This window comes from Phyllobates terribilis, unplaced genomic scaffold (genome assembly GCF_046119375.1).
Source record: "Phyllobates terribilis strain yellow unplaced genomic scaffold, ASM4611937v1 Scaffold_181__1_contigs__length_3860067, whole genome shotgun sequence".
NCBI lineage: Eukaryota > Metazoa > Chordata > Amphibia > Anura > Dendrobatidae > Phyllobates > Phyllobates terribilis.
In genome coordinates, this window is record NW_027362941.1 from 1,835,002 (window position 1) to 1,860,099 (window position 25,098).

General features: G+C 50.2%; 1 protein-coding gene across 1 annotated transcript in view; it reads left to right on the forward strand.

The window, feature by feature from the left end:
• The window catches only part of SMPDL3B (sphingomyelin phosphodiesterase acid like 3B), a 484,668-nt gene that overhangs the window by 164,649 nt on the left and 294,921 nt on the right, over window positions 1-25,098 (forward strand). The window lies entirely within an intron of this gene.

Here is a 25,098-nt window from a genome sequence, read left to right on the forward strand (position 1 = left end):
AATTCTTCTGATTGAAGCAGTATGGGGCTGTGTGATTGTTTAAAAGCCGGCGGCTTTTTACCGCCCGCTGGCTTTTTGCCGCCTGCCGGCTTTTAAACAATCACACAGCCCCATACTGCTTCCCCGCAGCCTCCCATCCCGATCCTCCGCTCCCCCCGCCACCTCCCATCCCGATCGTAAGTTAGGATCGGGCGGGGAGCGCAGCACCAGGGAGCAGGAAGCGAAGGACCCGGGTGGGGAAGCCGGCAGTGAAAAGACTTCACCGCGGACTTTACTGCTCTGTGCTGCGCTCCCCGCTCCCTGATGCACGCTCCCCGCTCCCTGATGTAGTCTCCCCGCTCCCTGATGTACGCTCCCCGCACCCTGGTGCTTCGCTTCCCACCCGGTCCTAACTTACGATCGGGATGGGAGTCGGCGGGGGAGTGGGGAGCGCAGCACAGAACTGGAAAGCCGGCCGGTTATTTCAAACGAACAGCTGAGGTATCAGCTGATGCTGATCAGCTGTTCATTTGAAGTAGCCGCGGTGCCCTCAGAGGGTTCATGTGAGTTCATGCTTGACTGCATGAACTCATATGAACTTTCCCATCAGCCACACCTCCCAGACCATCCCATCAATCCAGGAAGACGAGAATCCCATACCATTCCCATCTTCCTGGATCATGGCTGAGCACATGGTGTGGTACAAGAGGATGGACCGGAATGTCCCGGTCATGATTAGTGTGTGCGCGGTGTCTGTGGGTGTTTGCACGTGTCTGCGGATGTCTGCGCGATGTCTGCGGGTGTCTGCGTGCAGGCAGACATAGGCCGATGTGACACTACTACTCCCATCGGCCTATGTCTGTCCCCCGTCCACTCGTGCCAGCAGGATCAGCTCGATGGGAGCAGTAGTTCCCATCAGCCTGATCCTGCTATTTAAACTGCCCCATATGTTATTTTTGCCCCTATACATGTTTTATTTTTTTAGGCCCCCATATTTTTTTTTTGTTTTTGGTCCCCAATAAATTTTAAATGCATTTCATTGGTGGCCAGTGGTTACCTAAAATAAATTAGTTTACACATTACCTTTCCCCGCCGATTGCCACCTAAAATAAAGTAAAAAATAGAAAAATACACCTATACTCACCTAGACACCTAATTCCCCGAAGCCATCGATCTCCTGTAATAAAATATAAAATAATAAACCACAACCTTATCCTTCCCCCTCCGTAGTAGTCCAAATCGAGTGTCCCACGAAGATCTGCACTTTAGAGCAGCCACATAAAATGTGACCGCTCTAAACCGCTGCCGCCGCCAGAATAACGGGGCCGTAAAGCAGCCCCGTCATTGCATAAGTGGGTTCGCCGGAGTTCAGGCAGTGCTGCTCCGTTTAGCTCCTTTACGGCCCTGCTGGACCGTGAGAAATTCCCACGGTACAGCAGGGCCGTAAAGGAGGTCTCCGGAGCTGCGCTGACTGAATGCACTCCGGTGACCTCAGTCAGGAGCTCACGCTGCCGGGAGCGGACGTGTTCCCGGCAGTGTGAGCTAACAGCAGCAATGACAGCTGTCACATCTCCAGATGTGACAGCTGTGCATGGGAGATCAGCGCAGGAATGTGGACAGGTAACTATTTTTTTTTTTTAGTAAACTAAAAATTAAATAAAATGGTGTGTTTTATTTCAAATAAATTATTTTTTTCTGGGTGTAGTGTGTGTTTTTTCGTTCTAACACTTTGTAGGTTAGCAATGGGGGTGCCTTATAGACGCCCATCATTACTAAACTGGGCTTCATGGCAGCTGAGGCTGACATAATCCCCACCACTATTACCCCCTGCCACCGCACCAGGGCAGCGTGGAAGAGCAAGGCTAAGCACCAGATTTGGTGCACAAATTCATGGCACCCTTCCGATGGCTTCGGGGAATTAGGTGTCTAGGTGAGTATAGGTGTATTTTTTTATTTTTTACTTTAATTTAGGTGGCGATCGGCGGGGACAGGTAATGTATAAACTAATTTATTTTAGGTAACCACTGGCCACCAATGAAATGTATTTAAAATGTATTGGGGACCAAAAACAAAAAAAAAAATATGGGGGCCTAAAAAAATAAAACATGCATAGGGGCAAATATAACATATGGGGCAGTTTAAATAGCAGGATCAGGCTGATGGGAACTACTGCTCCCATCGAGCTGATCCTGCTGGCATGAGTGGACGGGGGACAGACATAGGCCGATGGGAGTAGTAGTGTCACATCGGCCTATGTCTGCCTGCACTCAGACACCCGCAGACATCACGCAAACACCAGCAGACACCCACAAACACCCGCAGACATCGCGCAGACACCCGCAGACACGTGCAAACACCCACAGACACCACGCACACACTAATCATGACCAGGACATTCAGCTCCATCCTCTTGTACCACCCCAGGTGCTCAGCCATGATCCAGGAAGACGGGAATGGTATGGGATTCTCGTCTTCCTGGATTGATGGGATGGTCTGGGAGGTGTGGCTGACCTGTGCGGCCGTGGGAAAGTTCATGTGAGTTCATGCAGTCAAGCATGAACTCACATGAACCCTCTGAGGGCACCGCGGCTACTTCAAATGAACAGCTGATCAGCATCAGCTGATACCTCAGCTGTTCGTTTGAAATAACCGGCCTGCTTTCCAGTTCTGTGCTGCACTCCCCGCTCCCCTGCCACCTCCCATCCCGATCGTAAGTTAGGACCGGGTGGGGAGCGAAGCACCAGGGTGCGGGGAGCGTACATCAGGGAGCAGGGAGCATACATTAGGGAGCGGGGAGCGCAGCACAGAATGGGAAAGTCCGCGGTGAAGTCTTGTCACTGCCGGCTTCCCCGCCCGGGCCCTTCACTCCCTGCTCCCTGGTGCTGCGCTCCCCGCCCGGTCCTAACTTACGATCGGGATGGGAGGTGGCGGGGGGAGCGGAGGATCGGGATGGGAGGCTGCGGGGAAGCAGTATGGGGCTGTGTGATTGTTTAAAAGCCGGCGGCTTTTTACTGCCCGCCGGCTTTTTACCGCCCGCCGGCTTTTAAACAATCAGGAGAATTCTCTCACGCTGGGATGGCATTCTGATGACAGGCTGGATCGCAGCTGAGCGCTGCCATCCAGCTTTTCATCCTTCAGAGACACTGCAGAGTGCAGGCATTATGGTAACTTCCGATTCCGGTATCCGATATTCTAAAAGTATCAGAACTCAGTATCGGAACTCCGATACCGCGAATATCGGTCGATACCCGATATTACAGTATTGGAATGCTCAACACTAATTATTATTAATTATTTACATGGTCAGTCGAGGAAAATACACAGCTTAAAAGTAGACATATGTTACAAGTGAGCTACTACTAGAGATGAGCGTTGTTCGACTCGAACTGTTCGCCAATCTCAAATTCAAGCTGTTTTGGCGGTGTTCGAGCCGTTCGGCGAACACAAACGATTTGAAAAAAATTCGGCTGTTCGAGGTTATGTTCGATAACTGTTCGTGAACCAAAATCATAACTGGATTTTTTCTCAGTAATGCTGAAAATTAATGTTAATAAGCAGTTTGAGTGTACAGTGGGGTGGGGAGAGGGGCAGGGGATGGATCTCTGCAGGAATAATGAAGATCTCCATTATTTTTTCTCTTTCCCGCATTTATAGTGGGGAGGTGCAATCTGTCAGCCTATCAGCAGCACACACACGGAGCGAAGTGCTTTTTTTCACACAAGCAAGGGCATGTGTCATTGGCAGTGTATGTCACATGTCATTGCCCTATAAGACCCAGCCATTTTCCCCGTCGCCACCATTTTCTCACTGCTGCAGCTGCGTGTTAGACGGCACCGCTGTTGCTGTGTGCAATATGCCTTGTTAATTTAAAGCCAATTTTCGCACAAATCTACAGATAGCTTGGGAGTAGGGAATAGTTGTGATTGCAGTCCTTTTAAGGACTAGGTTACAGCATTTCCTACGTCTTTTATCAGGCAGGTCTGTGCTCTTAAATAGATAGGTTGGGAGTAAAGACTAATTGTAATTGCAGTCCTTTTCAGGACTAAGTTAGATCGGTTCCTATAAGTTTTTGCCAGGCAGGTCTGTGCCAGTGCTGTGCAAGATTTTTTCACAGCATTTGGGTAAATCTAGCAAAGCTAATCCTTTTTGGCCTATTGCAGAGTGTGTTAGTCAGTTGAGTAGCCTATCTGTGTTGCAAGCTACACCACCTGTGTATAGAATACCAATATTTTTACTGCACCTAGTGAAGTAAAACCTTTTGAGCATAGCATCATTCTATTAGTCCATCTATACTGACCTCCATCAGGTTGCAAATTAAAAATAATTTTTATCTGCATCTAGCTATGAAAAAATATTTGGCCTTCTATCAGTGTGTGGGACTTGTTCTATTAGTCCATCTATAATGACCTCCATCAGGTTGCAAATTGAATATAATTTTTATCTGCATCTAGCTCTGAAAAAATATTTGGCCTTCTAGCAGTGCGTGGGACTTGTTCTATTAGTCCATTTATACTGACCTCCATCAGGTTGCAAATTAAAAATAATTTTTATCTGCATCTAGCTCTGAAAAAATATTTGGCCTTCTAGCAGTGTGTGGGACTTGTTCTATTAGTCCATCTATACTGACCTCCATCAGGTTGCAAATTAAAAATAATTTTTATCTGCATCTAGCTCTGAAAAAATATTTTGCCTACTAGCAGTGTGTGGGACTTGTTCTATTTAGTCCATCTATACTGACCTCCATCAGGTTGCAAATTGAATATAATTTTTTTCTGCATCTAGCTCTGAAAAAATATTTGGCCTTCTAGCAGTGTGTGGGACTTGTTCTATTAGTCCATCTATACTGACCTCCATCAGGTTGCAAATTGAATATAATTTTTTTCTGCATCTAACCCAGACCATAGTTTTGGCCTAATACCACAGTTTGGCCACTCAGCTCTGCTCGGTTCCCATCCATTGTTTTTTTGTGCAAACAACTCCAGAGTTGTGAATTAGTTAACCACCAAAATGAGTGGAAAAAGGCCTGCTGCTGGTGGAAAGGGGAATAGGCGTGTTGGGAAGGGGAAAAAAGGTTGTGTCCGTGGGGTAGGTGTTAAAGCAACAGTATCATCTGCAGAAGAAAGACCATCTTCCAGCCAAACTAAAATGTCTACTTCTTTTAGCGGACAATGTGATAAGATCCCTTTCTTACGGCCACGCCAATCGCTACAAATTCCAGATGAGGCACAAAAACAGCAGGTGCTTCAACGGATATCAAGTGCTCCTTTAAGTGGGCTCTCCTCCACCTCAACTTCAACATCAGAAATACTCCAGTCCTCAGAGGTGTCACCCCAATCGCACTTGCTTCCTCACAGCTCCCAAGTCTCCAGCTGCTCGTCTGAGTATGAGATAGAACAAATGGTTGAGTCTGCAGAGCTGTTTACTCATACTATAGCCTGGGAATCAGAGGTCGGCTCCAGCGCTTCTGTGAATCCAGATGAGGAAATGATCTGCACTGATGCCCAGAATCTTTATGAGTCGGATCCAGGACCAGACGCAGAAGGTTCTGACCATAATGTAGACCCTCATTCCCAAACTGTAACTCCTGTTGGTGGAGACAATGACGAAGACGATGATGAGACTCAAATACCTGATTGGAGCGACAACTTTAGTTTTTTGTCAGGGCAGGAACAGGTTGGCTCTGAGGACGACGGGTGTGATAACACACAGGGTGATGATGATGAGGTTGGAGATCCCACTTACTGTCAACCCACAGTCAGCCAAGAGATGAGGTCAGCAGAGGAGGTGGAGGAGGATGCTAGTGACGACGAGGTCAGGTTGCGCCTTCCTGGACAGAGACGTAGTACTGGAAGCACGTCAACAACTGCATCCTCAAACACAACTCTGCCTCTGACCACAAGTCGTGGTGACTCTTCAGGTCGCATGGGTGTTAAGCCTTGCATAGCCTGGGCATTTTTTCAGATCGATAAAGATGACCCAACTCGAGTTATCTGTAACATTTGTCAACAAAAGCTAAGTAGAGGCCAAAAAATACATAGTTTGAGTACTTCATGCATGAACCGGCACATGGACATGAAGCATAAGTTGCAGTGGGAAGCTCACTGTGCTACAATGCGGCCTAGCCGGCAGGGCCAACCACCGTCTGCCCCATCTTGTGCATCTCCGGCCTCTGTATCCTCTGTGACTCGGGGGACAGCAGTCACACCTGTTTTGGGACGCAGACCTGCCACCTCTTTACCCGCAACAGCCAGCGTGATTAGCAGGTCATTATTTTCTTTGGAGGTGGTAACACCAGCTGGTGTTGAGCGCTGTCCGACATCGATAGCACCACGTTTGGATCAAGGCAACCTAACATGTCCGCCTGCATTTTCCTCAAAGACTGGCAGTTTGCCGGGGACACCCTTATCAACCCCGTCTAAGCACAACAGCCAGCCCTCGGTCCCTCAGATGTGGACAAGTAAAAGACCATTTCCTCCTAGCCATGAGAAAGCTAAGAGGTTGAATTTCACCATCTGCAAGCTCTTGGCTACAGAAATGCTGCCTTTCCGCCTGGTGGACACAGAGGATTTTCGAGACCTTATGTCCGTCGCAGTGCCCCAGTACCAGATGCCCAGTTGGCACTATTTCTCAAAGAAAGGTGTGCCTGCGCTCCACCAGCACACAACATCACCGCTTCTTTGAGAAACACTGTGTGTGACGGTGCATTTGACCACAGACAATTGGACGAGTAGGCATGGACAGGGGCGTTACATGTCGCTGACTGGGCACTGGGTAACTATGGTGACAGCAGGACAAGGGGCTGCTGTCCAAGTCTTGCCGTCCCCACGAGTTGTGCGTCAATCCTCTTTATCTCAAAGTTCCTCCACTGCTTCTGCCTCCTCAAACACCTCTTGGTCCTCCACCTGCACCCAAAGCCTGTCTGGTCATGCCACAAGCTTTCTAACTGCGCAGAAGGGATCCTGCACATCTCCTTACTATGCTGGCAGTAGGGCTCAACGTCATCAGGCGGTTTTTACTTTGAAATGTCTGGGAAATGTGAGTCACACAGCTGAGGAGTTGTGGTCAGCTCTGGAGAACCAATTTCATGAATGGTTGTCTCCACTGGACCTGAAACCAGGGAAGGCTGTGTGCGACAATGCTGCAAACCTGGGTACGGCCCTTCGCCGGGGCAATGTCACACACGTGCCTTGTATGGCTCACATGTTGAACCTGGTTGTCCAGCAATTTTTAGCCCACTATCCCGGACTAGATGGCCTTCTGCAGAGGGCATAGTCGCTGTGTGCTCACTTCCGCTGTTCGCATCCCGCAGCTCAGTGACTTACATCTCTACAGAAGTCGTTGGGCCTGCCACTTCACCGGCTAAAATGCGATGTGCCTACCCGGTGGAATTCAACTCTGCACATGTTGCAGCGACTGTGGCAGCACCGACCAGTCCTGGTGCAATACATTCTGACGTATAGCCTGGGCCAACGAGATCCAAAGGTGGGGCAATCACGCTGGAGGAGTGGTCTCAGATCAGGGACCTATGCACCCTTCTGCACAGTTTTGAAATGGCGACAAAGATGTTTAGTGCTGACGATGCCATTATCAGCATGACTATTCCGGTGATTTACATGCTGGAGCACATGTTAAACAGAATTCGGAGTCAGGTGGTGGCACAAGAGGAGGTGGAGGAAGTAGAGGAGGAGGAGTTGTATGCGGAAGGGTTAACATCTGCGAGGTCCAGACGGTCGGCAGCACCAAGGCGGCAGGCATCTGAGGGTGGGGGAGATGGTTTTACCAGGGCGCATGGTAGCAGCCAAACTAGTGAGGAAGGTGCAGGAGCCCAGGAAGAAGTGGAGGACGAACTGATGGAAGACTCATCAGATGAGGGAGACCTTGATTACATTTCTGTTGTACGAGGTTGGGGGGAGAGGACAGAGGAAGGAAGCATGATTGTTACCTCGCCACCAACACAACAGGGACTTGGTACTCCTGGATACACAAGACACATGAGTGCCTTCTTTCTGCACTACCTGCAACATGACCCTGGAATTGTGAGAATTAGAAATAATCCTGACTACTGGGTTGCCACACTGTTAGATCCCCGGTACAAAAGTAAATTTGCCGAAATTATTCCTGCCATAGAAAGGGATGCACGCATGCAGGAGTATCAGCAGAGACTGTTGCAGAATCTTACATGTGCTTTTCCACAAAAGACCAGTGGTGCACGTAGTGAATCTCACAGTTCCAACTTTCCAACCGTGGGATCGTCGAGTGTTCAGCACTCAAACTGTAACAGAAACACAGTATCTGCTGGTAACATCAATTTTGCGGAATCATTTCACCAGTTTTTTAGCCCATCCTTTGCAAGGCCGCAGGAGACAAGAAGTCTGACACATAGTCAACGCCTAGAGACGATGGTACAGGAGTATCTCCAAGTAAACATTGAAGCCATGACTGTGTCACTGGACCCTTGCTCTTTTTGGGCTTCCAATCTGGATAAATGGCCGGAGCTCGTCACTTACGCCTTGGAGATCTTGTCATGCCCCGCAGCCAGCGTTCTGTCTGAACGTGTGTTCAGAGCTGCTGGTGGTGTGCTGACAGATAAGCGCATGCGGCTCTCCACTGATAATGTAGACAGACTCACAGTCATAAAGATGAACAAATCATGGATCCGAAACGACTTTTCTACCCCTGTGTCATCCTGGGGAGAGTAAAAGTTTGATGATTGGTGAAAATCACCTCACCAACCGTTTTAAGCTTTCAAATTACTAATCATGTTTATCTGTATCTTGGCTGGAAAATAATTTGGGCTTTGTAGCAGTGTGCAGTACTGATTCTATTAGGCCATCTATACTAAACTCCACCAGATTTAAAATTACTAATCATGTTTATCTGTATCTTGACTGGAAAATAATTTGGGCTTTGTAGCAGTGTGCAGTACTGATTCTATTAGGCCATCTATACTAAGCTCCACCAGATTTAAAATTAATAACAATTTTTAGCTGCATCTAGCCCGGAAAATAATTTTGGGGCTCCGAGATGGCCAAGACACATAAGTGCCTTCTTGCTGCACTACCTGCAACATGACCCTCAGATTGTCAGAATTCGAAGTAATCCTGACTACTGGGTTGCCACACTCTTAGATCCCCCAAACTCTTCGATCAACCTTTTCATTTTAATAAAGACCAAAAAAATGGTCATTTTTGAAATTATAAGCATTAGCAGGTTATTAGAAACTGAAATCAAACAGTTTTCAACTCAAAACTTTATTCTAGGTGATGTTACATTTGCACATAGGACCCCTTGTCCGAAAGGAGCTTCTGAACTCTCTCGTCCATTGAATTTGTCAGGTTTTGGATGGTTTCTGCTTCAATTGTTTTGCATGAGGACAGAATACCCTCCCAGAGCTGTTGCTTAGATGTGAACTGCCTCCCGCCATCATAGACACTCCTTTTGATGATGCTCCAGAGGTTCTTAATGGGGTAGAGGTCAGGGGAGCATGGTGGTAGCACCATAAGTTTGTCCCCTTTTATGCCCATATCAGCCAGAGATGCAGATGTGTTATGTGCAGCATGAGACGGTGCATTAAAATGATGCTGCTGTGGAATACACGGTTCTTCTTCTTGAACCATGGCAGGAAGTGCTGTTTGAGAAACTCCACATACATTATGGAGTTCATCTTTACCCCTTCAGGGATCCTAAAGGGGCCAACAATCTCTCTCCCCATGATTCCAGCCCAAAACATTACTCCACCTCCTCCTTGTTGGCGCTGTAGCCGTGTTTGCGTGGGGTGTCCATCAACCAGCCATCCTCCACTCCATCCATCTGGACCATCGAGCGCTGCACGGCACTCATCCGTGAACAAAACAGTTTTGAAATCAGTCTTCATGTAATGTTTAGCCCACTGGAGCCGTTTCTGCTTGTGTGAAGTGGATAGAGGAGGTCGACAGGATGGCGTATGCACAGCTGCAAACCTCTGAAGGACCCTGCATCTTGTTGTTCGGGGGACGTTGGAGGCACCAGCAGCTTCAAAAACTTGTCTGCTGCTATGACAAGGCTTTTTTGCCGCTGCTCTTTTAACCTGACGTAATTGCCTGTAGGAAAGAGTCCTCAATTTGCCCTTATCAGCACGCACACGTGTGTACTGTGAAACAGCTACATACTTCTTGATTGCCAAGACACTTCATCCTGATCATCGCACAATGTTGATTGTAGTCATGCCTTGACCTAAACACTCCACAATTTGTTGCTTCTCAGCAGCCGACACATCCTTTTTCTTTCCCATTTTGGCAGAAAATGTAGGCTGCTTAATAATGTGAGACAGCCTTCTTAAGTAGTCTTGCCTTTCATTGGACACACCTGCCAAACTAATTAGCACAGGTGTCTGCAATTGCTTACAGTGATATAAAGAGCCCTGACACACATCACCATCAATGAGTTTAAATGACAAACAAACAAATTCTTCCCTTATCACTCCTAAACACTTTTTGCATAATAATTTGGAACACAGTGTACATGTGCTTTTCCACAAAACACCAGTGGTTCACGTAGTGAATCTTACAGTTCTAACTTGCCAACCGTGGTCTGTATGGAGTTGTTCAATAAAGGGCCCAAAATTAAGATAACATAGATGGGAGAGGTCTCTATGAATAGGAATTCCTAAGTATTTGATACCCTGTGAGGGCCAGGCAAAGGGAAAGTTGGACTGGATGGAATCCTATATGGATTTGGGGAGGGAGACATCGAGGGCCTCAGACTTCGCTGCATTGATTTTAAAATTTTACCATGTAACAAAGTGATCTATTTCAGCCATAACAGCATGGATGGATATATGTGATTGAGTGATATATACTAGGACATCATCAGCAAATAGAGAGCACTTGTACTCGGTGCCTCCCACCTCAATCCACCTAATATTGGGGTTATGGCGAATTGATGAGAGCAGGTGCTCCGTCACTAGGATGTATAAGAGAGGGGACAGAGGACATCCCTGCCTTGTCCCATTGGTGATTGTGAAAGGTGATGAAAATGTTCTGATGCACCCCCTGGGCCTTGGGACACCCAGAGCCGGACCCTTTTTGGTGGATGCTGGTGGTTGTAGTCTTCGTGGCGGCGACCCTGTTCCGTGGCTCAGGGTGGTCAAACCAGTGGCGGAACTATTTATGTGGTTTTGATGTTTAAATGTCCGACTACGCCACCCGTGGATTGCGGTCAGAGTGAACCGCCGCTGCAGGGCAGACCGCTGAGGCTGGTGTTGTGGGTGCAGCAGAGCGTAGCATAACTTCCCATGGGAGGAGTATAGCCTCAGGGCAGTGTATGCGGAGGATGGGGGTGATGGTGCAGGGCAGCAGCAGTAACGACACGGAGTCAGTGATGCACTCCAGGGCCTTTACTCACAGTTCTTATTATCCAGACCACGTCTGCAGGTAACAGCTGCCCACGTCGTACTGTGCTCACCAGGTGAGGGGCTCAGACAACTCCCAGATAACTTTGGAGCGCTTCACAGGACCCCCTTTGTGTGTCCTTTGTCTGGCCTTTCTTACCAACCCTTCTGTCCGGCTGCCTCGGGCCTCCTCTTGGTAAACTTGGCGCCAGTTTCCCTGACCCTATGTGGTGCCTTCCTAGCGGGTGTAGCGAGGGGCTGCGCCACATAAAATGTCAGAGCCTCGGGTTTCTAGCTGAGGGTCGTTTCCTGCCTCCACTAGTTTCGGGGACCGGTCTCCCCCTTTGGCCTGACCCCTCCACGCAGGTGGATTCGGGCGTGCGGTGGCGACTCGCCCGTCCGCACCCCTGGGATCCCTTCATTCCTCGTTCCTGGAGCCTTCTCCGCTCCTCTTCCTTCCTTCTCCCTCTTCCAGGCCTGGGCCTCTGTTACTAGGCCCGCCTCCGGAGCAGAGCTCTTGCAGAGCCCCTGCTCCCTGCCACTTCTGCTCAGACTTCTCTGCACTGAACTAAGATGGTGCCCACCTTTTATACTCCCTTCTCAACGCACCCAGGAACTGCTTCCTCCCTGCTCCTGCACTACAGGGTTCCCCTTCCTCAGTGTTCCCTCCCCCCACTCCAGCCAGGGACAGGGACTGTCGTGCCCATCTCACAGGCATATTGGTCGCCCTGCCCCACGGCAATGTGGTGTAATGCATGCAGGTGTCGGGTCCTGATCCACACTCCATCCTTACCTGAGAGTGAGATATCACACCTCTGGGTGAGGTGCAATACCTCTGTAGCAACCGAGCCCTCAGGGTGCTACAGTTCCATTTATCTTCAGCCTAGGTGACATATTGTGATACAGGGCCGTGATTTTGGCTATAAAAGGGTCCCCTAGACCCCTACCCCAAGCTTTTTAAGAGAATCATATATGGCGTGCCAGGAGACTCTATGGAATGCTTTCTCAGCATCCAACGAGAGTATCTAATTACAAATTTTTAACTGCATCTAGCCCAGGAAATACTTTGTGCCTAGTAGCAGTGTCTGCTAGTCAGCGGATTATCCCGGCTGTTAAGCAAGCTACACCACCTGTAGTTTGGACACTTAATTTTTTCAAAGGAAATGCTTCGGGACCACGGGATACTCAGTGAAGAGCATCAGGAGGCTCCCCAAGGCATAGGGGCTGGGACTGGCAGTAGGATGCCTTGCGGTGGACAGCCGAGCTCGATCCTTATAAAAGCTTTTTAACTGCAGCAGCTTTAGTGGACGCTACTGGAGCTGGAATTACGCGGCTGCTGGCATGAGACTTGCCCTCCAATAGATCCTTGTAAATGGATTTAAAGTGTATTCATTCAAATTAGAGAGACAATTTAAATTAAAAAGCTTAGAGCTGCCTCCACCACAGGGGGGCTCGCTCGACCCACCAGCGGACAGGCACCAGTATTGGGAGAGGGGGGCTGGCCGTCAGGGTTCACCGCGGCTCTGGCACAAACCCGGCGACACGGAGGTGGCACGGGCAGGAGCGGACTGAACGTGTCGGCTTCTCACTTTTTGGATTTTAGAAGGGCATGACATGCCTATATTTGTGTCTGCCCCTCCTTTTACTCCTCCACCTCTTTTCTTTTCGCATGACTATATGTACTTGTCACTTTTCCATGTGTTAGTTGTGTCTTCTGAGCAGTTTGTCAGCTTTTGGACACCTTTGAAGGTGTTTTCTATGTGTTTCTATGTGTTTTTGTTTGCCTGCCATTGGTTTTAACGGTGTTCGAAGGTGTTCGACGAACAGTTCGACGAACAGTTCGGCGAACACACGGATGTTCGACGAACCGAACCGAACTCGAACACTACGGGGGTGGCTCAACACTAATGAGAACATTGTTCTTCCACTGTACAAAGCACTGGTCAGACCACACTTGGAATACTGTGCTCAGTTATGGGCCCCAATATATAGAAAGGATATAAATGAGCTTGAAAAGGTACAAAGGAGGGCAACAAAATTAATAAGGGGAATGGAGGGACTGCAAAACTAGGACTATTCAGCCTGGAAAAGAGAAGGTTGAGGGGGGACATAATAAATGTGTACAAATATGTTAGGGGACAGTATAGAGACCTTGCCCGGGATTTGTTCAAAAGGAGGGATATTACGGTAACAAGAGGGCATTCACTAAGACTGGAAGAGAAAAGGTTTCAGCACCAGCATAGGAAGGGGTTCTTTACGGTAAGAGCAGTGAGAATATGGAATTCACTGAGTGAGGAGACGGTAATGTCGGATTCACTAAACCAGTTCAAGCGGGGACTGGATGCTTTTCTAGATACCAGGCAGATTTCTGCAAATACTTAAAAATAGAATAAAATAGTAAGTTGATACAGGGATTTATTCTGACTGCAGGTTTCAGAGTCGGGAGGGAATTTTTCCTCAGGTGAAGATTGGCTAAATCATTTGGGGTTTTTGCCCTCCTCTGGATCAACTTTAGCAATTACAGAACTAACAGGTCGAACTTGATGGACGCAAGTCTTTATTCGGCTTTACTAACTATGTAACTATGTAACCCCACGGTCCCGGAACAGTGTCTGCAGGTGGCACCATTGCTTCTTCCGCTGTTGTGCATGCAAGCCAATCCCCTGTCCATGGTGCATATGAAGATGCCTCCTGCCCTGCACCTGTCGTTGCACACTCTCAAGTAGCAGCATCAGGAAGCACGTCCACGTCCTTGTCCCAGCGCAGCGTTCAGTTGTCCATACCCCAGTTCTTAGAACGCAAGCACAAATAAGCAGCCAATGCCCCACAGGCCACACTACTAAATTCTCACATTTTACGACTGCTTGCGCTCGAAATGTTGCCTTATAGGCTCGTGGAGACGGAAACATTCCGCAACCTGATGGCGGTGGCCGTCCCTCGATACTTGGTCCCCAGCCGCCACTATTTCTCCCGGTGTGCCGTCCCCGCATTACATAAGCTCGTGTCCCAAAACATTAGCCATGCCCTCAACAACGCACTTACCGGAAAAGTCCACCTAACCATGGACAAGTGCTTGTGGCCAGGGACGGTACATCTCGCTGATGGCACAGTGGGTTAACATAGTGGAAGCTGGGACCCAGTCGGACCTTGGGACGGAACACATCTTCCCGACGCCAAGGATTGGGGGCTCTAGGTCAATCAGGGTTGTCCCCCCAGTCTACAGCTCCTGCACCTCATCCTCTTCAGCCTCCTCATCCTCTTCAGCCTCCATCTCCAAAATGACCACATCAATCACAAGCTGGAAGCACTGCAGCACTGCCTCAGCCAAGCGGCAACAGGCTGTGCTGAAGCTAATATGCTAAGGTGACAAACCACTCAATGCTGAAGAGTTGTGGACAGCTCCGAAAGAGCAGGCAGATCTGTGGCTCACACCGCTGAACCTACAGCCAGGCATAGTCGTGTGTGACAATGGCCGGAACCTGGTGACAGCTCTGAGGCGAGGCGAGCTCACACACGTACCACGCCTGGCCCATTTGCTTAACCTTGTGGTTCAGCGGTTTCTCAAATCCTACCCGGAGCTGTCGGATCTGCTTGTTAAAGTATTCTGCCTGTGTGCCCATTTTAGAAAGTCACCTATAGCTACCACTGCCCTCGCCGTTTTTCAGCAGCGTTTGCAGCTTTCGGCTCACAGACTGGTGTATGATGTCCCTACGCGTTGGAACTCTACACTGCAGATGTTGGGAAGGATTTGTGAGCAGAAGAGGGCAGTTGTTGAGTACCATCATCAACAAGGCCATCGGTATTCAGTTCAGACTCCACACATAAGACCTCAGGAGTGGACATGGATGTCAGACATATGTACCATCCTCCAAAACTTTGAGGACTCCACCAAGATGGTGAACGGCGATGACGCCATAATTAGCGTCACCATCCCGCTTCTCTTTCTTCTGAAACGCTCTCTGCTCACAATCAAAGAGGATGCATTGCAGGCGGAGCACGATGAGATGCAGCAAGGAACCATACTGGGTGCCCAGCCTCATCTGATCCCAACATTGATTGGGTGACAATGAGGAAGAGGAGGAGGAGGAGGAAAAACAGGAGCTAGTTACATGTGCTATAGATGGTACTACCTCCACAGTTGTCATACCGTTTGTTCAGCATGGATGGCCAGAGTACAGAGAGGAGGAGGAGAGCATGGTCAGTCATCCTCTTGGTGAGGATATGGAAGTCTTGCCTGTTAGTAGTCTGGCACACATGGCTGAATTTATGTTACGCTGCCTTTCCCATGACCCTCGCGTTCTCAAAATTTTGGTCATTACTGGTTGGTGACACTTCTAGACCCACGCTACAAGGAGAACTTTATATCTCTTATTCCTGAGGCGACAGGTCTGCAAAAATGGGGCTGTACCCGAAGGTACTATTAAAAAAATTCCCATCTGAAAATGCTGGCGGCAGAGGGCACACTTCGTTGGACAACCAAGGAGTACAGGCGAGAGAGACACAACTTCAATCCAGCAGAGGCAGGGGAACATTGTCAAAGTTCTAGGAGAATTTTCTCAGCCCCTCCCATCACACAAGCCCTGAGGTGCGGGGTACTCTCACAAGGAGTGCAAAGTTTGGGAACATGCTGAGGGAGTAACTTGCTGACCGTACCAACGTCCTCCGTGATTCCTCTGTGCCTTATAATTATTGGGTATCCAAGCTGGATACGTGGAGTGAACTGGCTCTCTATGCCTTGGAGGTCCCGGCCTACCCTGCCGCCAGCATTTTATCAAAGAAGGTTTTTAGTGCCGCTGGTGGAATTATATCTGATAAGCGCATCCGCCTGTCAACTGAAAATGCTGACAGGCTGACTCTTATAAAAATGAACAAGGGCTGGATTGGGCCAGACTTCTCAACACCACCGAATGATAGCAGCGTAACAAACTCAAATCCAGTGTCTTTTCTTGGGAGGTATATTCCCATGCACCTCTTCACACCCAGACATGGGTATACGCTTCCTGATTTTGCCTATTTGGTCTTGTCCTCCTCCTTCTCCTCATCCTCCACCACCATATCACTAGGGTAACCGTGGTCTGTGATGCAACACCCACATCATTTTTTTAAAGTGTTTATGATGCCCATAAAATAAATTATTTTATACAGTATATAAATGTTTGTCAGCCCATACACTTAGTTCATGGGCATTACAAGTATAGGAGGCCTGCTCCTTTCTAATGGGAACATTTTTTTTTTGAGGCCCTTCCACGTCTCTTCTAAGGGGCATTGGACTGCCTCCAAATTTTTGGCAACCCTTGTATTCACTGCATAGGCCAGTACTATGTGAGACCCACTTCCTAATAATGGGAACATTTTTTCATGAGTCCCTCTATGTCTCTTCCAAGGGGCATTGGAGTACCTCCAAATTTTTGGTAACCCTTGCATTAACTGCATAGGCAAACACAATGGGAGACCCACTTCCTAATAATGGGAACATTGTTTTCAGTAGGCCCTCCTCTAAGTCTCTTCAAAGGGGTATTGGGGTGCATCCAAATTTTCAAAGTGGTATTGGGGTGCGTCCAAATTTTGGGCAGCCCTGCCACTCACTGCATACGCAATAACAGTATAGGAAACCCACTCTTTAGTAATGGGAACAAAAAAACATAGCCGGCTGATGGCTCTCTGTAACGGGTCTGGGAGGTGGAACCTCTGTGCAACTATACAAGGGGGCAGTCCATGTAAGGAAGCGGGTGGCTCCCAGGGAAGACGGGCAGGTAGTCACGGCAAGTGACAGGGACAGTCTCTGGGTAGAGGGGCAGGTAGTCACGGCAAGTGACAGGGACAGTCTCTGGGTAAAAGAACGGGTACTCACGGCAAGTGACAGGGACAGTCTCTGGGTAGAAGGACAGCAGGCAGGTGGCTGGTGAGCGCTCCCAGGTGAGCGGGCGAGAGTCTCTGGACGGGCAGGTGGTCACGGCAAGTGACGGCAGAGCCTCCAGGTAGGCTAGCAGACAGGTAGCAGGTGAGCGCTCCCAGGTGAGCAAGCGAGAGTCTCTGGACAGGCAGGTGGTCACGCCAAGTGACGGCGGAGCCTCCAGGTAGGCTAGCAGGCAGGTAGCCGATGAGCGCTCCCAGGTGAGCGAGCAGGCTGGTCCATAGACAGACTGACAGGTGTAGGAAAGCAGACCGTCGGACCGCAGGCTTGCAGGCAGGTAAACGGATATCAGGCAGGTATCAAGCAGGAATCAGGCAGGTAACTGGCAGGTAACAGGCAGGAATCCGGCAGGTGACTGGCAGGTAACAAGCAGGAATCTGGCAGGTGACTGGCAGGTAACAAGCAGGAATCTGGCAGGTGACTGGCTGGTAACTGGTAACGGGACCTGAGGGCTGAAGCAGAGTGAAGGCTTTGCAACAACATTGCTCGGGCACCTCCATTTTGGAGGAGGTGCCTTAAATATGGGAGGTCCTCCGGCAATTGGCCGGGGACTCCTTAGGACGGCGCGCGCGGTCCCTTTAAGAGAGGGGGAGCGTGCGCGCGCGCGCCCTAAGCACACTGCCGGGGAAGGAGCGCGTGCCGGAAGCAGCGGGGAGAGAAGCGCTGGAGGACGCCGCGCCAGGAGCGGGGAGGTGAGAGGGACAGCGTCTCTGCCTAGTACGGGGCAGAGACGCCGATGCTACAGTACCCCCCCCTTTAGGCCCCCTCTTTTTTTGGCCAGAAAGAAATTTTTCAAGGAGAAGCGGGGCGTTGATGTTCTCCCTGGGTTCCCAAGTTCTCTCCTCAGGACCAAACCCCTTCCAATCTACCAGAAAAAAGGTCTTTCCTCTTACCCACTTGGAGGCCAGAATACTCTCTACCTCAAAGACGTCATCAGCGGAAACCGGAGCAGGAGGGGCACCTGGATTATTGGAAAAAGAGTTAAAGACAACGGGTTTGAGGAGAGATACGTGGAAGGAGTTGGGAATCCGTAGGGTGGCCGGGAATTTTAATTTGTAGGCCACAGGGTTAATTTGCCTGAGGACTTCGAAGGGACCGATGAATCGAGGGCCCAGCTTGAAAGAGGGTACTTTGAGCCGCACATGTTTGGACGAGAGCCAAACCTTGTCTCCCGGACGGAATTGAGGCGGATCCAGACGTCTCTTATCAGCATATCTCTTCATCCGCTCAGAGGACAGAAGAAGAGCGGACCTGGTACTCTCCTAAATAGTAGAAAATTCGCTGACAAGAGACTCCGCAGCAGGGTTGTCCACAGAAACGGAGACAGGGAGCGGAATCCGGAGGTGCTGGCCATAGACAATAAAGAACGGGGACTTGGAAGAGGATTCGCTCTCGTGGTTATTATAAGAGAACTCGGCCCAAGGAAGGAGGTCCACCCAATCAGAATGGTGGGCATTAACAAAGTGCCGGAGATAGCTGGTAAGGATCTGATTGATCCGCTCCACTTGACCATTGGACTGAGGGTGGTAAGCGGAGGAGAAGTCCAGGGTGACGTCCAGCAGTTTACATGTGGCTCTCCAGAAGCGTGAGGTAAACTGAACCCCTCGGTCCGACACGATGTGGAGGGGTAGGCCATGGAGATGGAAGATATGGCGAATAAAGTCCTTAGCCAGCTCAGGTGCAGACGGAAGACCAGGCAGGGGAATGAAGTGGGCCATTTTAGAGAAGCGGTCTGCGACCACCCAAATGACAGTACACCCGGCAGAGACAGGAAGATCGGTAATGAAGTCCATAGCGATGTGTTGCCACGGGGCAACAGGTATGGGAAGCGGCAGGAGATGACCAGCTGGTAAGTGTCTGGGAATTTTGTTGCGGCCACAAGATGAACAGGCAGAGACGAAGTCTACCACATCCTTACGCAGGGTAGACCACCAGTAATGCCGGGAAATGAGTAGGAAGGTCTTCTTTTGGCCGGCATGGCCAGCTAGTTTAGAAGAATGACCCCAGCGAAGAACCCTCTCACGGTCTGGAGGTGCCACGAACGTCTTGCCGGGTGGAAGACGAGTCAAATCCAAGGGGGCCACATTCATCACCTTGGAGGGGTCGATAATGTGCATAGGCTCCTGCTCTTGGACGGAGGACAGGAAGGATCGGGACAAGGCATCAGCTTTGACATTTTTGTCCGCCGGGCGGAAATGAAGGATGAAATCGAAGCGGGCAAAGAACAAAGACCACCGGGCTTGACGTGGATTAAGTCTCTGGGCATTTTGGAGATATGCCAGGTTCTTGTGATCCGTATAGATGATCACCGGGTATAGAGCCCCTTCAAGCAGGTAACGCCACTCCTCCAGCACCAATTTAACGGCAAGCAGTTCTCGGTCTCCTATGGAGTAATTGCGCTCAGAGGAGGAGAAGATTTTAGAGAAAAAGCCGCAGGTTACCATTCTCCCGGAGGAAGACTTCTGGGTGAGCACCGCTCCGGCTCCAGAGGAGGAGGCATCAACCTCCAGGTAGAACTGTTTGTTGCAGTCCGGACGGTGCAGCACAGGGGCAGAGGAGAAGGCTTGTTTCAGGGAAAGGAAGGCCTCCTCAGCTTCGGATGACCATACCTTGGGATTTGCTCCCTTACGGGTGAGCGCAGATATGGGCGCAGTCCGTGACGAGAAGTGAGGAATGAAGAGACGATAGTAATTAGCGAAGCCCAGGAATCGCTGTATCGCCTTCAAGCCCTCCGGACGGGGCCACTTTAGGACAGCAGAGAGCTTCTCGGGATCCATTCGCAAGCCTGTCTGGGAGATAACATAGCCCAAGAAAGGAAGAGAGGTCTGCTCAAAAAGGCACTTCTCGTATTTAGCATAGAGGTGGTTCTGCCTGAGCCTAAGCAGGACCTGACGAACATCCCTCCGGTGTGTGGGAAGATCCGGAGAGAAGACCAAGATGTCGTCCAGGTATACCACCACGCAGGAGTAAAGAAGGTCACGGAAGATGTCGTTGACCAGTTCTTGGAAGACGGCGGGAGCATTGCAGAGACCGAAGGGCATCACACGGTACTCATAGTGTCCGTCCCGGGTATTAAATGCTGTTTTCCACTCGTCTCCCTGACGGATACGGACCAGGTTATAAGCTCCACGTAGATCCAGCTTGGAGAAGATCCTGGCGCCTTTAAGACGATCAAATAACTCAGAGATGAGCGGAAGGGGGTATTTATTTTTAACCGTGATCTGATTGAGTCCTCTATAGTCAATACAGGGGCGTAGCGAGCCGTCTCTCTTTTTGACAAAGAAGAATCCGGCTCCAGCCGGGGAGGTAGATTTCCGGATAAATCCCCTAGCCAGATTCTCTTCAATGTACTCAGACATGGCCCGGGTCTCGGCTGCAGACAACGGGTAGATACGCCCACGGGGAGGAGTGGCGCCAGGTACCAGGTCGATCGGGCAGTCATATGGCCTATGGGGTGGCAACGTCTCTGCTTCCTTCTTACCGAAGACGTTCGCATAGGGCCAGTAAGGAGCCGGGAGACCTGGTAAATTAGCTGGAGTAGGCGGAGGGCGAACTGGGCGGACCGGAACCAGGCAGGTCCTATGGCAGTCTGGACCCCATCGGAGTACTTCACCGGATCGCCAGTTCAATACGGGTTCGTGTGTCTGGAGCCAAGGTAGACCTAGCAACAGGGAGTGAGAAAGTCCGGACAACACATGGAATGAGATTTCCTCAGAGTGCAGCATTCCCACCTGCAGGGTTATGGGTTCAGTGACGAGCAGGATGGTCTCCGAGAGAAGTCTTCCATCCACGGAGGCGACTGATAATGGTTCAGCCAGGGACTTGGTGGTAATACGGTATCTCTCTACCAGAGACTGGGAGATGAGGTTTCCAGCAGCTCCAGAATCCAGGTGGGCAAGTTCAAAGTGACGGTTTTCTCCCCAAGCAATAGAGACCGGTAAAGTCAGAGACGGAGAGGGCTTACTTTTGTCTAGGACGACCTCTCCGAGCGGTCCTAGACACTGGCGTTTCCCGGCTTCTCCGGGCAGGAACGGATGAAGTGCTCCATACTGCCACAATAGAAACAGCTTCCCTCGGCTCGGCGAGATTCTTGGCGAGATTTGACCATCTTGGTCTGGTCGATCTGCATAGGTTCAGGCGAGGGCGCCCGCGGATTGACTGATTGAGAGGCAGGACTCAGGGAAGTAGAAGCAGAGCAAGAAAAGTCTTTCTCCCAGGTAGTCTCTTTGGCACGTTCTTGGAACCGAATGCCAATCCGGGTAGCTAGTGACACCAGGTCATCCAGAGTGGTAGGAATGTCCCGACCAGCTAACTCGTCCTTAATTCGACCGGAAAGACCCTCCCAGAAGACGGACACCAGAGCCTCATTCTCCCAGGCAAGCTCAGAAGCGAGAGTGCGGAACCGTATGGCATATTGGCCCACGGTGAGACTCCCTTGGCGGAGACGTAGCAGTGAGGAGGCAGAAGAGGTTTTCCGTCCAGGTTCATCGAAGACTTTCCGGAAAGCAGCGGGGAAAGACGGCAGGTCGGACACCAGGGGATCCCCTCTCTCCCACAGGGGATTTAGCCATGCCAGTGCCTCCCCAGTAAGATGGGACATGATGAAGGCCACCTTGGCTCGGTCGGAGATGAACTGGTATGCCAATAGCTCAAAATGCAGGGTGCACTGGTTTATGAAACCCCGAGCTAAAGTAGATTCGCCGGCAAAGCGTGGAGGTGCCAGAAGCCGAGGTCCATAGTCGGGTACCATGAAGGGACTGGATTGCGGTACCGCAGGAATGGGCACATCTGGACCAGAGGTAGACATAGACAAGTCACACAATGCGCCTAGACGAGAGTTAATGGACCGTAGATAGGACAGTACCACCTCCTGCTGAGTTTTCTGACGTAAGACTTCCTGGTGCAGATCGGAGATCTGGGGGCCACCGGGTTCCATGGCCCGAGCAAACTGTAACGGGTCTGGGAGGTGGAACCTCTGTGCAACTATACAAGGGGGCAGTCCATGTAAGGAAGCGGGTGGCTCCCAGGGAAGACGGGCAGGTAGTCACGGCAAGTGACAGGGACAGTCTCTGGCTAGAGGGGCAGGTAGTCACGGCAAGTGACAGGGACAGTCTCTGGGTAAAAGGACGGGTACTCACGGCAAGTGACAGGGACAGTCTCTGGGTAGAAGGACAGCAGGCAGGTGGCTGGTGAGCGCTCCCAGGTGAGCGGGCGAGAGTCTCTGGACGGGCAGGTGGTCACGGCAAGTGACGGCAGAGCCTCCAGGTAGGCTAGCAGACAGGTAGCAGGTGAGCGCTCCCAGGTGAGCAGGCGAGAGTCTCTGGACAGGCAGGTGGTCACGCCAAGTGACGGCGGAGCCTCCAGGTAGGCTAGCAGGCAGGTAGCCGATGAGCGCTCCCAGGTGAGCGAGCAGGCTGGTCCATAGACAGACTGACAGGTGTAGGAAAGCAGACCGTCGGACCGCAGGCTTGCAGGCAGGTAAACGGATATCAGGCAGGTATCAAGCAGGAATCAGGCAGGTAACTGGCAAGTAACAGGCAGGAATCCGGCAGGTGACTGGCAGGTAACAAGCAGGAATCTGGCAGGTGACTGGCAGGTAACAAGCAGGAATCTGGCAGGTGACTGGCTGGTAACTGGTAACGGGACCTGAGGGCTGAAGCAGAGTGAAGGCTTTGCAACAACATTGCTCGGGCACCTCCATTTTGGAGGAGGTGCCTTAAATATGGGAGGTCCTCCGGCAATTGGCCGGAGACTCCTTAGGACGGCGCGCGCGGTCCCTTTAAGAGAGGGGGAGCGCGCGCGCGCGCGCCCTAAGCACACTGCCGGGGAAGGAGCGCGTGCCGGAAGCAGCGGGGAGAGAAGCGCTGGAGGACGCCGCGCCAGGAGCGGGGAGGTGAGAGGGACGGCGTCTCTGCCTAGTACGGGGCAGAGACGCCGATGCTACACTCTCTAAGAATAGTGAGGACTGACTACTGGCAGTTTAAGAATAGTAAAGGCCACCTGATGGCCCTATAAAAATAGGCTTTGTGACTTTCAGAGTCCCTCCTTCATAAATGAAACATGATGTGTTTGATGATATCTCACACACCACATGGCCAGATAAGGTTGTAAAATGTTAAAATGACATTTCCTGGTAAATGCATTTGTCACGGTTGAAAGCAATGCAAAAGTGAAAAAGCGCATCAAAACACTACGTGTGAACATAGCCCAAGGTGTGGAGGAGAATTTTTGGTTATTTATTTTGCTTTATATGCAAGTCATTACCCTGGAAAGGATGTTCCTTAACATATTTCCCAGGAAAATCCATTTTGGTTTCGTTTTGGTATATTTTATTGTGAGTCCGTAAAAGTGGCGTAATACCTCTGACAACATTGTTGACAGAAATGACCTGGGAGTCAGAAATGCTTCCAGGGGTCTTCCCCATGCTGTCCCCATGTCATTTGAGCACTGTTCCCATCGATTTGGGCAATTTTTAGGCCCTCTGCAGACCGCCGGAGGGAGCCGCCTCAAAAATGCTCGAGTTTCCCATAGACTTACATTGGGCTTGTTGCTCGGGTTGAGCACCCGAGTATTCCAATTTGCTCGACCCAAGCAACGAGTACCCGAGCATTTTAGTGCTCGCTCATCACTAATCATTATGGAAGAGTAATAGCTAAAGATGAGCAAATTGCTTCGCGCAACCCTGGTCCACAGTTCAGGTCAGTGCTCTTCGGCCATGGATAGAATCTGTGCGAATTTCCTGACATTCAGGGTTCCTCAGTGCAGCGTTTAATTTGCCGGCCAGGTGTTACAACTGGATCAGTTTAAGGAATTTGTTCTGCCTTTGAAGTATCTGATTTAGAATATCAAACGCACATGAATTCGTAGATCACATTCAAAATATCAGGTAGTTCCTACTTACAATAAAAAATCCATGAGTGCTAACAAAAATTGAGCTGTTGCGAACGACTCTTAAACCTCTTCTGAATTTCATGCCTATATTGGTCATAACAGCTCCGCCACCTGTAGGTAACACCATAATCTATATTTTTATTTATTTTACAGAATTAAACATCTTAAACATCTGTTATGGGCCGCATTGCATCGTCTAAGAAATGGCCATTAACTGTCATACATCAATTTAGGGGACATGGATCAGAATAGTGCATGCTGTGCATTTTTTTCCCCATCATGCAGACCATCTGTGTAAAAACACTTATGTAAAATACCCTATTGACTTGCATTAATCCATGTAAAATCTCTATATTCGGACATAAAGTACACTTGTCTGAATGCGCCAATATATTGTCACTAGCTATTGAACCCGTTCTACGCCCGGGTGGCGAGCATTTTTATTGGTATATGGTCTCCCATCCTGGTATGTGTGGTATGTGCTGCCCCCCTCCTGGTATTTGTGCTGCCCCCATCCTGTCCCCACCATCCTATCCTGGTATGCATGGCACCCCTCATTCCTATTCTGGTATGCATGGCACCCCTCATCCCCAATCGCGGTATGCATGGCCACCCTCATCCCCAATCCCGGTATGCATGGCACCCCTCATCCCCTATCCCGGTATGCATGGCACCCCTCATCCCCTATCCAGGTATGCGTGGCACCCCTCACCCCCAATCCTGGTATGCATGGCACTCCTCATCCCTATCCTGGTATGCATGGTACCCCATCCCTCATCCCTATCCTGGTATGTATCATACCCCTTCCCTCATCCCCCATCCCCATACTGGTGTGCATGGCCCCTCTTCCGAATCCTGGAATGCATGGCACTCCTCATCCCTATCCTGGTATTCATGGCCCCTCATCCGAATCCCGGTATGCATGGCACCCCTCATCCCCAATCCC